We start from the raw sequence: 15860 nt of genomic DNA on the forward strand, positions 1-15860 counted from the left end.
AATTTTTTTTTTTAATTTTTTTTTTTTTATAAGAAATAGTGAGTGGTGGCTGCCAGGTCATTGTTATGTGATTGCTAGGGTGTTCTCCCCAACAACACTGCACAATTTGAGGCATTATTCATGCCAGTAGCCCAAATGTGCAGGATGAGTTATGTATTTCATTTGAATATTTAGGGTTAGCCCTGCAAAAACAATAAATAAATAAATTCTGAAACCAGCCTAAGATAGTTTGCTTGTCTTAACTGTATTAAGCTAGTTTTAGCAAGTTTAAACTGGTTTCCCAGCATGACTGAGCTGGTGCTAAGTTGGTTTAGCTCATTGGCAAGCTGGTCTCCCAGCCTCACCAGTTGAACAGTGCCCAAAACCTCTCTAAAACAGTCAACACACCAGCCTGACCACACTGGGAGACCAGCTAAGTCCAGAAACCATTTTATGCTGGTTTAATCTGTATTAGATAATAAGGGAGAGTTTGGTTTAAATCCCTATTCCTATAGTAATTGATGCTTTACTTAGCAAAGATACATTTTTAATTAATAAAAAAGCTGCAATGAAGACAAATTTAATATTTATCTGTAAGAAAGCATTTTCTGTCAGGGTCTCCACTTGCAGCTTGAAGCAAATCTGTTGTTGGTAAGACTGCAAGCGCTGTTACTGTCATTTTAAGCAACTTCCTTTTTAGAAGGGGACAGATCAGTTTGACTCCAGCGCCACTGAAATCTGCCTCTCAAGCACAAACAGAGCTGCCATTGGCTCCAGACTACCTCATGTGTTTAGGCAGATTAGTACTGTGGATCCAGAGAACGATAGAGGAGTGAATGTGTATGGACAGCGAAGGTAACTGATTTTGCCAAGTAGGACATGCTCCTGGATTAATTTATTTTGTTGGTACTGGAGCACAATTTCTATCAAACAAACTTTGTCCTAACCCCATCCCTAGGACTAACCATTAAGGGGCTGTTCACACCAATTCGTCTATGCTGTTTTTCAAATGTTTTTCTATGTAAACGTGCCAATGGAAATTTTTGACTGTTGCAGCACATCTTGCTTTTTTTGCGCCACATTTTTAAGATGCTGAGTCAAGCTAAAAAGAACTTAAACTTCAAATGAATCTCAAGACACTGTGTTCTGGTTCTGTTCTATTTGTTGTGCTGTGTATAGCTTTTTTTAGCACAATAACGATTTCTGTCTGAATGACCCCTAACTAAGGAGGAGGGGGAGGCAGCTGGAAGCCAAAACAGACAAACCATCGAAGCTGCTCAGTGCTGCCTATGCCTCACCTACACTGTCTCATCCATCCATCACTGTCTAGCCCCTAACCCAAACACCAACCCTAAACCTAACCGTCAGTGGAGTAAAAATGTCATTTTAAAGAAAAACATTTATTCCAAATTGCACTCACCATTGTTTATGTGAACATGATTACTTCCTGGTTTCTGCGTGACCAGAACCTGTGTTTTAGAGATTGCTTGCGCATCAGTAGCACCACAGGGATAGTTGAACGTGCTTGAATTGAAGCAAAAGTCTCAGTTCAAACTCAGAGAGAGAGAGAGAGAGAGAGAGAGAGAGAGAGAGCACAACAAACAGGCCTAGTGTGGCCTAACTATTCCTGAACACCGTCCATCTGCACTGTTTTTAATTGATGGTGTATGTAAGCACACACTAGATGGACGTCTTTGACTTTTTTTTATGCATTTCCAGCAATGTGCATTTAAGTGCAGGATGATATTGGAAACTGGATGTGTGCACCTTCATTGTGCTTGGACTATGTGTGTGCGTCATGTGGCTGTGTCTTCAGCGTATTTCAGTGTGGATTGCATGTTTTGTCCACTCGTATCAGCGTGATTGCTTGTGAACCAGTCATAAAATGATTCAAGTTTTGCTAAGGAATTGTTATTGGAGGATGGGAAAGTTAAAACACTTGGACCGGATCAAAAATGTAAGTAAACAAATCAAAATCAAATCACTTTTATTGTCACACAACCATTTATAAGCTGCTGACCCTCTCCACTGGTGCTCCATTGATGGTGATGGGGCTGTGTTCTCTTTCTCTTCTCCTGAAGTCCACCACAAGCTCCTTTGTCTTACTGATGTTGAGGGAGTGGTTGTGCTGCTGACACCAGCGTGTCAGAATGTGCACCTCCTCTCTGTAGGCTGTTTCATCATTGTCAATGATCAGACCTACCACCATTGTATCACCAGCAAACTTAATGATGGCATTGGAGCTATGTGTTGCCACACAGTCATGTGTGTACAGGGAATACAGGAGTCGGCTAAGAACATAGCCCTGTGGGGCTGCAGTATTGAGAGTCAGTGATGAGGAGATGTTACTGCCCATTCTAACCACCTGGTGTCTGCTTGACAGGAAGTCCAGGATCCAGCTGCACAGCGAGCTGTTTAAGCCCAGAGCCCGGAGTTTCTCATCAAGCTTGGAGGGCACTATGGTGTTGAATGCTTAGCTGTAGTCTACAAACAGCATTCTCACATAAGTGTTCCTTTTTCCAGGTGGGAGAGAACAGTGTGTATTTTAGATGCAATGGCATCATCAGTGGAGTGGTTGTTGCGGTAAGCAAACTGCAATGGGTCCAGTGATGGAGGCAGCACAGAGCAGATGTAATCTCTGATTAGTCTCTCAAAGCATTTGCTGATGATGAGGGTCAGAGCAACAGGATGCCAGTCATTTAAGCAAGTGATTTTGAATTGCTTTGGTACAGGCACAATGGTGGACATTTTAAAGCATGTGGGGACTACAGACAAAGAGAGGGACAGGTTGAAAATGTCCGTAAAAACACCAGCCAGTTGGTTCGCGCATGCTCTGATGACGTGGCCCGGAATGCCGTCTGGACCCGCGGCTTTATGGATATTCACCCGTCGGAAGGATCGTGTTACATCCGCTACAGAGACGGAGGGTGAACTAACCTCTGCATGTTTGGCCGTGAGAGCTCTCTCTGCGAGGGCTGTGCTATTTCCCTCGAACCGTGCATAAAAACTTCACGGCGGAGTTTGTATTCCCTTTAAAGTCTGTGATGGTATTAATTCCCTGCCACATGCTTCTAGAGTTGGTGGTGTTAAACTGTCCTTCAATCTTGCTCCTGTACTGGCGTTTTGCTGCTCTGATAGTTTTTCGGAGGGCATAACTGGCTTGTTTATGCTCCTCCGCATTCCCGGAATTAAAAGCGGAGGTCCGTGCATGAACACACAGCACTATGTATGGCGTTAAAAGGGCATACCAACATTAAAACATCATCACAACGGTGAAGTACAGTAAAAGGAGAATCATGATTTGGGGCTGCTTTGCTGCTTCGAGGCCTGGACCACTTTCCATCATCGAGGGAAAAATTAATTCCCAAGTTTATCAAGATATCCTTCAGGGTAATGTCAGGGTGGCTGTGTACAATCTGAAGCTCATTTGTAGTTGGGTAATGGAGCAGGACAATGACCATAAACATCAAAGTAAATCCTCTACAGAATGGTTTCAAAAAAAGAAAATCCACCTTTTGGAGTGGCCCAGTCAGAGCCCAGACCTTAATCCAATAGAGATGCTGTGGAATGACCTCAAGAGAGCTGTTTACACCAGACATCCTAAGAATATGGCTGAGCTGAAGAAGTTCTGTAAGGAAGAATAATCCAAAATTCCTCCTGAACGTTGTGCAGGTCTAATCCGCAGCTACAGGAAATGCTTGGTTGAGGTTATTGCTACCAAAGGAGGATCGACCAGTAATTAAAACCAAGTGTTCACTTACTTTTTTTTCTTGCCACTGTAGTTGTATGCTATTCCGAACACAGCTTTAGGCTGACATTAAAACATTTGTTTCAAAAATATTATTCAGGTTTGGAGTTGAAAGCATTTCAACATCTGACATAATTTGACAGAGTTAAATGGGAAAACATGGTCTACCCTTCTCCATGACATTGGAGAGACCCCATCAAAGTATACTCTTTTGACCATGAGCGAATACGAACACGTGTGACACATGCAGACTATGACTGCTTTTAGTAGTCAACGGCAGGCGCTTGCGGTGACAATGTGCACAATGACTGTCCGCAGACTTTCTGATGATGAAATGTACTTTCCGGTCAGCAACACGAACAACCGAAGAATACTTTGGCCTGAAGAGTCATCAAATCAAACAATGTTTTATGTGTTGTTCCAAAAGCCTGATCAGTTAAAACTTCACCTAAATAACACCCAATTACATTGCCCTCATGGACTGTAAAAAAATAAAAATAAAAAAGAAAACAGCTTATTTGGGTGACAGGTTCCCTCGGGTGACTAAATTCACTGAAATACATGAGGAAGACAGCATGTTACATTAGCCTGGATCTGTCCTGCACATTTTTACAGTGGTGCAAAATAAATACCTTTTCTGTCACTTGTTTCGACTAAGAGACAAGAAACTTTAAAGGCTGAGATCAAAAGTGTGGCAAACTCTCAGCTGTAATTGCTCTCTGTGGACACAGACTGTGCCTAAATCTAGAGGCAAGATAACCTAAAGACAATGATTGCAGCTGTTGTCAGTTATCAAAAATATCAAAGTGGTATAATAGCATTGAGATGAGAAAGATGGCTTTATATAATAGGTTAGACATGGACAATTTAGGCAGGTGGGGCTGAACAGGCATATTTAAAAACCTATCAAATTTGGTGCAACAAAGATTGCTCTTGATAAATAGTTATTATAGGGTTGGTAGTTACTTTTTGAGTTTGAGACTCTACTCTGAGCAGAGGGAAAGCAAGCAGGGACCAATGAGCCTTCTCTGGATATAATGTTATACACTTCATCCTTCACTGAAGACCAAAGATTTCAGCTTTATTCCAGAGCAGAGCTTAGGAAATGGCTATGACCTATTTCACTCAGCATCAAGCGTATTTCTTTCTATTACGAAACATTCAAATGCCCTTTTCTTACTCAAGTTCATAAAGATGATTTTATTAAAACACCAAAAAAGCAGATACAACAAAAATCAACAATTTGTTACACCCCTGTATGCACATGAACAAACATTTGCAGTTTGTAGACACGTTTGCACCCCACAGTCCAGTTAAGGACAAACAACAGGTTCATAATTGCATTATAACATCTCTCAAAAGAGAAAAAAAGAAAAAAGCAAAGAATTATAAAATTATAATCTTATAAAAATCATTTTCAAGCAACACTTGACTTCACTGCAATCTGTCAAAGCTATTTAAATATCTAAATGGCTTGTAGAGGGCATAAGACTTGCAGTTTTACATTTAGGGGTTGTTAATGAGCTGTATATGGGGCAGTTCTAATTCCAAATAGCTTTTTGCTGTATCATGGACATACCTGTAAGAACTGCTCCATTAAAAAGCTTATCTGACTCAACTGCCCTCTAGAACTCGAAAAAAACAACACACAAATCACAGTTTTAGACACATTCATTAATGTAGGTAACTTGAGTCATATCTTTTTCTTAGCAGTTCTTGCCTCTTGTTCTCTCTAAATCTAGGCCCTAAGGTAGTACGGGTAAATTAGGTCTTAAATTTTACTACAAACTCCTGAAAGACTGACCACTGCCGACAATTACAGTCCTATAAGGTGAACTCAGTGCACAGGTGAGAAAGGTTCATTGGTTCTCCAGGGAATATTTCGTCCTCTAGTCTGTACATTTAACAGAGCTATTAGACCCAGAGATCAAAGTGAACAGGACTTCAGAATGAAATTATTATTATGACAATGACAAAAAACAAAAAGAAACAAACTAAAAGTTTGCTACAATAATAAAAACAAAAAAGTCAAATCAAGTCAGGTGATTTATTCCACATATTAAAAATATACATTCCTCAACAGACTTTTAAAGAGAAAAGGTACGAGTATTCAACATCAGCACCCCGAAATATCTTTGGTCTTGTTCTTTCTCTGGAAACATGTGTCCGAGGGATCAAACCCTCTCTCTTTGCTCCAAAAACAGCCCAGCTATGGGTCTTGGCCATGTATTCCATCATTGAGAAGTTCTTGATACCTCCGCTCTCCTCAAATTCCTGAATGAGTTCTTGGAAGCGCTCGTAGTCAATCCACGTCCACCACTCACCATCCACTTTGAACTGCAGAAAACGGGAAAGATAACAGGTGATAGAGTGCTCGCTCTGTGTTGAATAACTCTCGCACATGGTCACTCAGCTGAGGCTTGAAATAGGCAAGTCACCCTTTTTGACTAATGAGGCCTGATGGTGTTTTCCAAGCATATACGCTGCCAACTGGGCAAAATTCTCCCACAGAAAACCAAGACATTGGTGAGACTGTGAAAGGAAAAAGGCAATGGAAGTTGCTTTCGGAGCACACAGAGCTGAGATATTTTATTTTAAAGACCATTTTCTGTGGCCTTATCCCAAGCCAAAGTAAACTGTGCACCACATAGATAGCGTATTGCGTGAGCAACCTCAGAGACGCAGCCTTTGGTCTCGTAGGAACCAGGAAGTAATCACATTCACATAAACAATGGAGAGTGATTCGGAGGTCCCATTTTTGCTTTAAAATGACATTTGTACGCCACTTACGGTTAGGTTTAGGGTTAGGGAGTAGGGTTCATAAAATATGTACACCTGTTGACTGTATTACATAATTTACAACTAAAAATACTCCTCGCTTCTGGCGCCACTCTGCGGACATTTCTCCTGGTAACTCGAGCTCACAAGTGTCCGTGCATGCCAACTATTCCAACTTTGGCCACTGGGGTGCAGAGATTAAAATTTTGGTAAGAACAAACTGATTTCAGCAGCAGAACTTTTGACCTACTGTTGTCGAATTCACAAAGTGATCAGTCTGTAGATTATGGGGTACTAGTTCACTGCGAAGTTCACAAATGGCCGTGTCAAGTGCACATTGTGGCTGGAGAAGTGGCACTCATGAGGAAAAGTGAATGATTATATTTCACTCTCAAATCAAATCATTAATCAACTCCCGTAAACAACGCACAAATAAAATATGGCGTCACGTCAATAACATCAAACCTCTCATGACTAAATTTAAATTACTGTGTGTTCTTCCCACACACAGTGATTGCATAGCTTCAGAAGACTTTCAAAATAGTGCATGAGTTGCATCAATGATATTTACTGTAGTTTTATGATGCTTTTTTTTTTTTTTTTCCTGGAGCTTGATAGCCCGGAGTCACTCTTCACTTTGATTTTATGGTGTAAAGAAAAGTAAAACATTTTAAAAATTTAAATTTTGTGTTCTATGTCAGACAGAAAGTCATACGGGTTTGGAGAGACATGAGGGTCAGTAAATTATGAAAGAACTTTTTTATTTTGGGGTGAACTATTTGTTTAAAGGACAAACTGGACACCCTACCATCTTGTGCACTCACAGACACGTACAAGTTAAGCCATACCAAGTGCACCATTTATAACAAGAGTCTGTGACGGGTTAAAACAGACAGTAGAAATTGTGCCCTGTCTGGAACATTTCAATAACAGTCTCAACAACATGTATATAATAAGAGTCTCATCTCAATAACAGTAAATAACCTAATTTGGATTATTTCTACCAACAGTATTTCAGATAAAAAATACACAATTTAACCCATTGGTTATGATTTCTTGTTGAGATGTAGGATCATGAGTCTACAGCCAGACCTTCAAGCATACCTTCTGTTTTAATCAATCATACCCAATTTAGAATTTCAAGCTTCTGTTCTGAACAAGGGAGAAGGCACAGCTTAGTTCTGCTTGTTTTCCAAAACCATATATTTAATCAGTTTCCATCAGTGCAAGCAAACAATTCTCTACCACACGAGGGTAAAGAGTCATAGTGGGGAGCAGCACTGATTACATTTCACACTGCACTGATGAGACACTATACTGTGATCCATGCTCAGCATTGTGATATAATCAAGCTAGAGGCACCGACTGCTGTTCTCCCTCTCTCTCACTATGTCTTTCTTTCTAAGACCTCCTCGTTGCCACAAAATCAATTCAGGTTTAGTATATGTTACAGACCTTTCTGAGGTGCTTTATTCTAAGTGTCTGGCTGGGTTGTTGGAGGCTGTGGTCAGGAGAAAGGGCTTTAGATGAGAGACATTTTGCTTTCAGCCATAATGTTTCAAGACTGAAAGAGATATTCTTTGTAGTCTAGACTTGAAGAACCAGGTCAGAGGAACAAGAAAGAACATGGTATAGGTTCTTGTTAAATGGCTCCCTGGAACACTTAAAGGGATAGTTTACCCAAAAAGAAAAATTCTGTCATAAATTATCATGTCATTCCAAACCTGTATGACTTTCTTTCTTATGCGGAACACAAAAGAGATGTTGTCTTTTAAAAACAATCGTTTGCGAATTTGACACATGAGTCACATGGACTACTTTTTATGATACTTTTGGATAATTTTTAAAGCATTCATCTGTCAATATCATGAAAAGACGGACTGTGATTTTCATTAAAACATCTCCTTTTGCTGTCTGCATAAGAAAAGAAAGTCGTAAGGATTTGAAATAACTTGGGTAAAGTAAACGAACACAGAATTTTCTTTTTTGGGAAAACTATTCCTTGAATTCTGATTCTGATCAATTGCAGCATTCTGCGGTCAAATATATTTGTATAATGGCTGAAACGGTGTAATTGACTGCTGTCCCAGGCAATGACTTCATACATTGCTGTGCTTGTTTCATGTCATCATTATTATTTTTTTTTTCTTTCACTCTGTGGTGTATTTTTTTATAAATCAAATCAAATCAATTTGGTAAATATCCACTTAGTAACAAGTGGGATAATGCACATTGTCCCTTACTTAACTCCAGCAAAGTTGTGGTCTGGACAGAAGAGACTAAAGAGTAAATGTAATTTTTTTTTATTTATTTTTTTTTACATCTGCTTGTCTCATTGCACTTTCCAGGAACAAACTATCTTAAACCACATAGAGAACTACTGGAAGAGCACTACGGTCAGGTTCCGGAAGAAAAATCCCATTAATTTTCTCCATAGGCAAATTGAGTTTGAATAATAATTTATAAACATTTAAAAACAGACCTGCCATGTGCTCTGAGGTTGTTAATAAATGGTATACAGTACGTCCACATTATAAAATAAAAAAATAATTAAATTGTGTTTAATAATGCAATTTCTGGTGAAGAACTACACTACCCTTGATCCTGCAGGTAAACTATCACCAATCAGAGAATTGCGGCAAAGTGTGGCAAAAAAGCCCAGCAGCGACTGCCCACTTCCATGACGCACTGTGAATGACAGAATCAAGTCGGTCTCCATTCACTCTCAAACTACTTATATATTTGAATGTATATGAATATTTTGCAATAAACTTAAAATATCTTGTTTCTATACTTACAGTCAACAACTTCAAATCAATTGTTTTATATTTTTGCATAATTAGATTACGTAATTTGCAATGATTCATGGGATTGTAACTCATGCTTTCATTAAAGACGTTGAGTACAGTTTTGTTCTTTTGTCTTTTTGTCCAATTTTCAAATACTTTTTTTTTGCTTTAAATCAAATTTGGCAGTGCTGTGATACACCTCAGAGCAGGTTGATTTGGTTCATGGTTTAGAACTCTTTTAAGATTGATTTTTTGATGGAAGGTTTGTCCTTGTGCCATATTACTTCTTTTTATCTGCTTAACTGAAGCTTCCTAGAGGTAGACCTAATAGCTATTTCTGCAGTCACTCTGGAAGGCCTTGAGCAGTTCAGTCCTCTGGGGACGTGTCCTCCTCAACTGTATGTTTTCGTAACAGAGTAACTCCACGGCCCCTCACAGAAACTCAAAAGTCAGTAGATGAGGGCTCCCATGGGGCCCTACTCATCTCTGCCCAACCCCTCGAGATCTCTATCCCTCCTTGTCATTCTTGCACAAATGTGGTTTGGCTCCTGTGTTATTCACATTCAAACATTAGTGTTGAGGAGTAACTAACTAAAAATAGTTACGCTACTAAATTGTTTATTTTGTGCAAACAGCCTTACACTTGAGAGAGCTGAACAATAATGTGTGCAAAAAGTGCTCTCCTTGAATGTCCTCTTTCTCAAAAATAGTAAAGGAAGTCTGGTTTGTTGATGATGGTAAAAAAAACAAAAACAATGATTCACTGATTTATTTTAATCATCACTCGGCTGTGTTCCCGGCATTCCTAGCTTGGCATTTTACATCTTTTTTTGTGATTAAATAAATGTTTAATTAAGATCTTCTGTTTATAACTGTTTTTGATTCAGATATATGTTGTTTTTATAAGTTGTTTATTATATATTTATTAATATAATAGGTTTATTGCTATCAGATTAACTGACTTCTGCCTTGATTTTTGTCAGATAAATACTGCTCTTTCAATTTAATTATCTAATCTGATAATTTCGTAATTGAAACGATTATGGTTAATGCTTAACAAGGTTGTATTTGTTAACATTAGTAAGTGCATTAAGCAACATGAATTAACAATTCAATCTTGGTTAATGTTAATTTATGAAAATACAGTTCATTCATACAATTCATAATGCAAGAACTTATGTTAACGTATACAACTTCTAACGTGAAAAATGTATTAATGTATATTGAAATTAACATTAACCAAGATAAGTAAGTGATGTACAAGTATTGTTTCTTGTTAGTTCATGTTAACTATTTGTAGTTAACTCATGTTAACAAATACAACCTTATTGTAAAGTGTTACTGATTCTATTTCTACAATTATACAGATTCAATATAGTTTGCATTTGTTTGTGAGGAACTTGTAGTATAGTAAGTACTTTTTCATAAGGGTACTTTCACTGTAGTTGGAACGCTTTAAATTATGAGCAACTTAGCAAGCTACAGTTTCAAAGTATGTTAGTTTCCCCAAACACTGTCCAACACTGCACGGATAGACAAGACTACATTAGATGCTGTATATGAGAAGAGTGGGAAAACGGAAGCCCTTTTTTTTTTCTTTTTTTTTTCTTTTTTTTTAAAGAGTACAAGATGATCCCCATAAGCCACACTATCAGATGGCCATTCCAATGACAGAGAGTGTAATTTGAAGTCCCATTCATTTGTAAAATTGCCTCTGTGCAGATAACTGGGAGCACTAGGCATATGAGGCCAGTATAAAAATGTGGTTTGAGATGCTACATCACCCAGCTGTAACACTGACTCAGGCTGAGTGGGATCCATGTGCGGTTTATTAACACAACAAGTTCAGAGTACAAACAGGCTTGGGTAAAATAACCAGGGCAACCAACAATAGAGACAGGGCAGTAACGTAATCAAACAGGCAAAGGATCGGGGCAGGCAGCAAAACAGCAAAACACAGTAATAGGCAGGCAGCAGAGAATCGTACAAGGTAAATCCAAAGCAGAGTCAAACATGGGTAGATCAACAGAGTAAGTAATAATGCTCAGAAATGTAGCCGGGGCAAACAAGACTTCGCAATGAATGAACACACACATAGGGCTTAAATAGTCTGAGTGATATGAGGCAGATGTATGGTAATCAGTCCAGGCATGTGGGCACTTGGGAAGTGTAGTTCAGTGTTAATATTCAGGTGAGTGAGACCTTTGATTGAGGAATCTTCACCGGCGGTCATGACAGAAATACGATAATTATCAGGTAATTGGAGGCGATATGACACAGGATTGATTTGTCTTAGGATTTTGAATGGACCCACATACCTGGGACTGAGCTTCTTGCAAGGTAGACAGAGACGAAGGTCCCAGGTTGAAAGCCACACCCACTGTGGAACGTAGTTGGGACTGGGACGACGATGGCAGTCCTCTTGTTCCTTTCCCCTGTTGATGGCATGCTGTAGATGGACATGAGCTTGATCCTAAACAGCCTCACTACGCTGAAACCAGTCGTTAACAGCAGGTACATCAGATGGTTCACCAGACCATGGAAATAGAGGGGGTTGGAACCCCAGAACACACTGAAAGGGCGTCAATTTTGTGGAGGGTTTGAGGATCGAGTTCTGCACATATTCTGCCCAGGGAAGAAAGCGGCTTCAGTCGGCTTGATTCTGTTGACAGTACTTGAGAAGGAATTTGGTGAGTTCTTGATTCAGACGTTCCGTCTGGCCATTAGACTGGGGGTGATAACCTGTCCAAAGGAAAGAAAGCTGTACAAACCCTTGATGTAAACTGAGGGCCCCAGTCAGAGACAGTGTCTTCAGGAAGACCATAATAGTGGAACACATAATGGAAAAGATGTTCTGTGGTTTCAAAGGCTGATGGAAGCTTAGACAGGGGTATTAGTCGACATGCCTTAGAAAAACAATCAATGACAGATAATATGGTGGTGTTACCTTGGGAGATGGGTAGATCGGTGACAAAATTAATGGCGATGTGGGACCAAGGTCATTGTCGAATGGGTAGAGGTTGTAGCAACCCTGCCGGTAGTTGTCTGGGTGTTTTTGCTGTAGCGCAGATGTGACAAGCATTCACGAATGTACTGGTGTCTGCCTGTAATGTCTCCCACCAGAATCGATTTCTTAACAATCCTACTGTGGTAGTAATGCCTGGATGGCCAGAGCTTGTGGAGGAGTGCACCCAGCAGATTACCTTTTCTCGCAGAGTAGGTGGCACAAACGTTCAGTTGGGCGGACATTCTGGAGGGACCGGGTTCTGTGCATGTGCCTGGGAGATTTCAGACATGATGTCCCACTGGACCAGAGCTAGGATCAGGGAGGATGAGATGATGGGTTCTGGAGAGGGATTCTGAGGAGTGGAGTCAAATTGATTGGATAGTGAGTCGGCTTTGATGTTCTTTGATTCTGGATGATAAGTGATTGAAAAGTTAAAACGAGTGAAAAATAGTGCCCATCTGGCTTGTCTGGGGTTTAGTTTTTTGGCTGAGCACAAGTATTCGAGGTTGCGATGATCGGTTAATACCAAAAATGGATGTCTGGCCCCCTCCAGCCAGTGTCACCATTCTTCAAATGCTGCTTTCATGGCTAACAGTTCATGATTGCCCACATCATAATTCTGTTCAGCAGAGGAGAGTTTACGTGAGTAGTATGCACAAGGGAAAAGCTTAGGAGGATTACCTTGGCATTGAGAGGGGATAGCGCCAATACCAGTGTTTGATGCATCTCCTTCAACCACAAAAGGTACATTGGGATCAGGATGATGCAGAACAGGAGCAGAAGTGAAATAACTTTTCAATTCATTAAAGGCTTGGATGGCGTCAGAAGACCAGCGAAGACTGGTATTAACTCCCTTTGTCATGGCGGTGAGTGGAGCGGCAACAGTGCTGAAGTTTCGAATGAATCTTCTGTAAAAATTAGCAATTCCTAAGAATCATTGTAGTTCCTTTACAGTAGTGGGTTGAGGCCAGTTTAGAACTGCTCATACCTTGCCCTCGTCTATAGACACCCCTTCTGGACTGATGATATAACTGAGGAAGGAAATTGAAGTTTGGTGGAATTCACATTTTTCTGCTTTGGCATACAATTGGTGTTCCATGAGACGCTTCAGAACTGCCCGGACCTGCTTGATGTGTTCCTCCAGGGTGTCTGAATAAATCAGGATGTCATCTATATATACAATTAAGCCCTGGTTAAGCATGTCTCTGAATATGTCATTTATGAACGACTGGAACACAGATGGACTATTGGACAGTCCGACCGGCATACCGAGATATTCGTTGTGCCCGCTGCTGGTAGAAAAGGCAGTTTTCCACTCATCCCCCTCTCGAATGCGAATGAGGTTGTATGCGCAGCGTAGATCAAGCTTAGTGTAAAACTTAGCAGTTCTTGGCTTAAATAGTCTGAGTGATATGAGGCAGGTGTAGGATAATCAGTCCAGGCATGTGGGCACTTGGGAAGTGTAGTTCAATGTTAATATTCAGTGAGACCTCCGGTGGTCGATTGAGGAAACTTCGCCGGCATTCGTGACACCAACACAGACTGCAGCCCCTAAACACTGTGCACCTCACCTGAAATGAATGATGGTCTGGACAGTATGTTGTGCTATGGGCCCTCTTCAGTCTTTCTGCCAAAACAATGTACTAAACAATTTGGCAGCTGGTGCAGATACAGCAAGACTGCTAATTTTATTTACAAATTTAAGAATATTAAAAATGGTAGCTAAGGATTTATTAAAATACAATGTGTTTAAAAGACAAATCTTCTTTACAAACTACTTAATATTTATAATGGTAGTCAGTGTTAATCTTGTCAAAGAAATTACTGAGAAAAATGTTCATTGACAATTTTTTGGTTATTTTATTTTTTTGTCAACAATAACGAAGATGAAAAATATGCATTATGAAGATAATCAAATGGTTTTAATAATGTTAAATTCATGTGTAAAATATGTTGAGAAAAAAATAATACTGCAATATATTGACAATGCACTAACAATAAGAGAGAAAAAACTAGAAAGAACTAATTCAAATATTCCAGTCTTAGTTGGGTATGTTGGGGATTTCTCCACTGCCTGAACTGCACAAGCGAAACACCTGTACAGTGAACTTTACTAATGGGTTAATTACTTCACGGATTAATCTATGTGAGATTAATCAACACTATCCACAACATAAATGTAACATTATAACGCCATGGTTACTTGCGTAACCTCCGTTCCCTGATGGAGGGAACGAGACGTTGTGTCGATGTAGTGACACTAGGGGTCACTCTTGGGAGCCCGAGACACCTCTGGTCTTTGATAAAAGGCCAATGAAAATTGGCAAGTGGTATTTGCATGCCACTCCCCCGGACATACGGGTATAAAAGGAGCTGGTGTGCAACAACTCATTCAGGTTTTATGCTGAGGAGCCGAGACAAGGTCTGGCCATTTCAGCGGGTAGTTCAGTGTTGTGGCAGGAGGGACACAATGTCTCCTTCCCTCCATCAGGGAACAGAGGTTACACAAGTAACCATGACGTTCCCTATCTGTCACTCACTTGACGTTGTGTCGATGTAGTGACACTAGGGGTCCCTATACAAAATGCCGCAGCTAGCTGAACTGTTTTATGTGAAATGGCGGTGTGTGACGGGCAGACAACTGTGTGCCTCGTAGCCAGTGCACCAGGCCGACACGTAACTTCCCCCAACATAGTTATGAGTGTCGAATGGCCCTTTTTGTGGACAAGTTGACTGCCCAAAAGATAGAGACAGGCTAGCCCAGTCGTGGCCTCTTTTCCCCCTCTTTTTTTCCACTCAATAAAAAAAGAGGGGGATTATCTGACTGGGCTGACAAGGTCTAGTCGGGGGGTGTCCCTCCCAGGGGGAGGACACTGCAGAGACCACACCTCACCCAGAGAGAGGGGGGATATTTAAGTGGGAATACGTCACATGGTCTTGCCGAGCTATGTCAGAAGTATGTCATGTGGGGAAGTCTCATGGTAGGTCCTACCCAACAGGGGAGGAGTTACTACAAACATGGAAACTGTGGCAGAGGGGCCTCTGCCCAAGGAAGACGCAGTTTGCCAACAGGAAAACGAATTAGCGGAAGATATACATCGCATGGGGTTACCTACAGGGAACTGCCACATGCGGAGCACCTACCCCAGAACAGTGCTTTTAGTTAGCACGTGTACTGGGCCGGCAGCAAGTCTATCCAAAAACTCGACTGCCACAGGGCTCGGAGGAAGTCAACCAGGGAACATAGTTTGTGAACACTACTCGGACTTAATGGCACACATCTTCAGCTCAGGGGAGGTGAAAGGCGCTATGTGCAAGTGATACACCCGGACTTATCTGCTTGTATTGTAGAACCTCGCAAAGGTGTTGGGTGTTGCCCAGCCCGCTGCTCTGCAAATGTCTGTTAGAGAGGCACTCCTGGCCAGGGCCCAGGAGGTTGCTACACCCCTGGTAGAATGGGCTCGTAGCCCTACCGGGGCGGCACGTCCTGGTCGTGATATGCCATAGCTATGACGTCAATGAGCCAGTGGGCGATCCTCTGCTTGGAGACAGCGCTTCC

At 40.8% G+C, this 15860-nt stretch overlaps 1 pseudogene; it reads right to left on the bottom strand.

The window, feature by feature from the left end:
* Nucleotides 1–5021: 5021 nt before the first annotated feature.
* Nucleotides 5022–15860, bottom strand: part of LOC127429689 (S-adenosyl-L-methionine-dependent tRNA 4-demethylwyosine synthase TYW1-like) — a 122842-nt pseudogene continuing 112003 nt past the window's right edge.

Source organism: Myxocyprinus asiaticus, chromosome 39 (assembly GCF_019703515.2).
Source record: "Myxocyprinus asiaticus isolate MX2 ecotype Aquarium Trade chromosome 39, UBuf_Myxa_2, whole genome shotgun sequence".
NCBI classification, from domain to species: Eukaryota; Metazoa; Chordata; class Actinopteri; order Cypriniformes; family Catostomidae; genus Myxocyprinus; species Myxocyprinus asiaticus.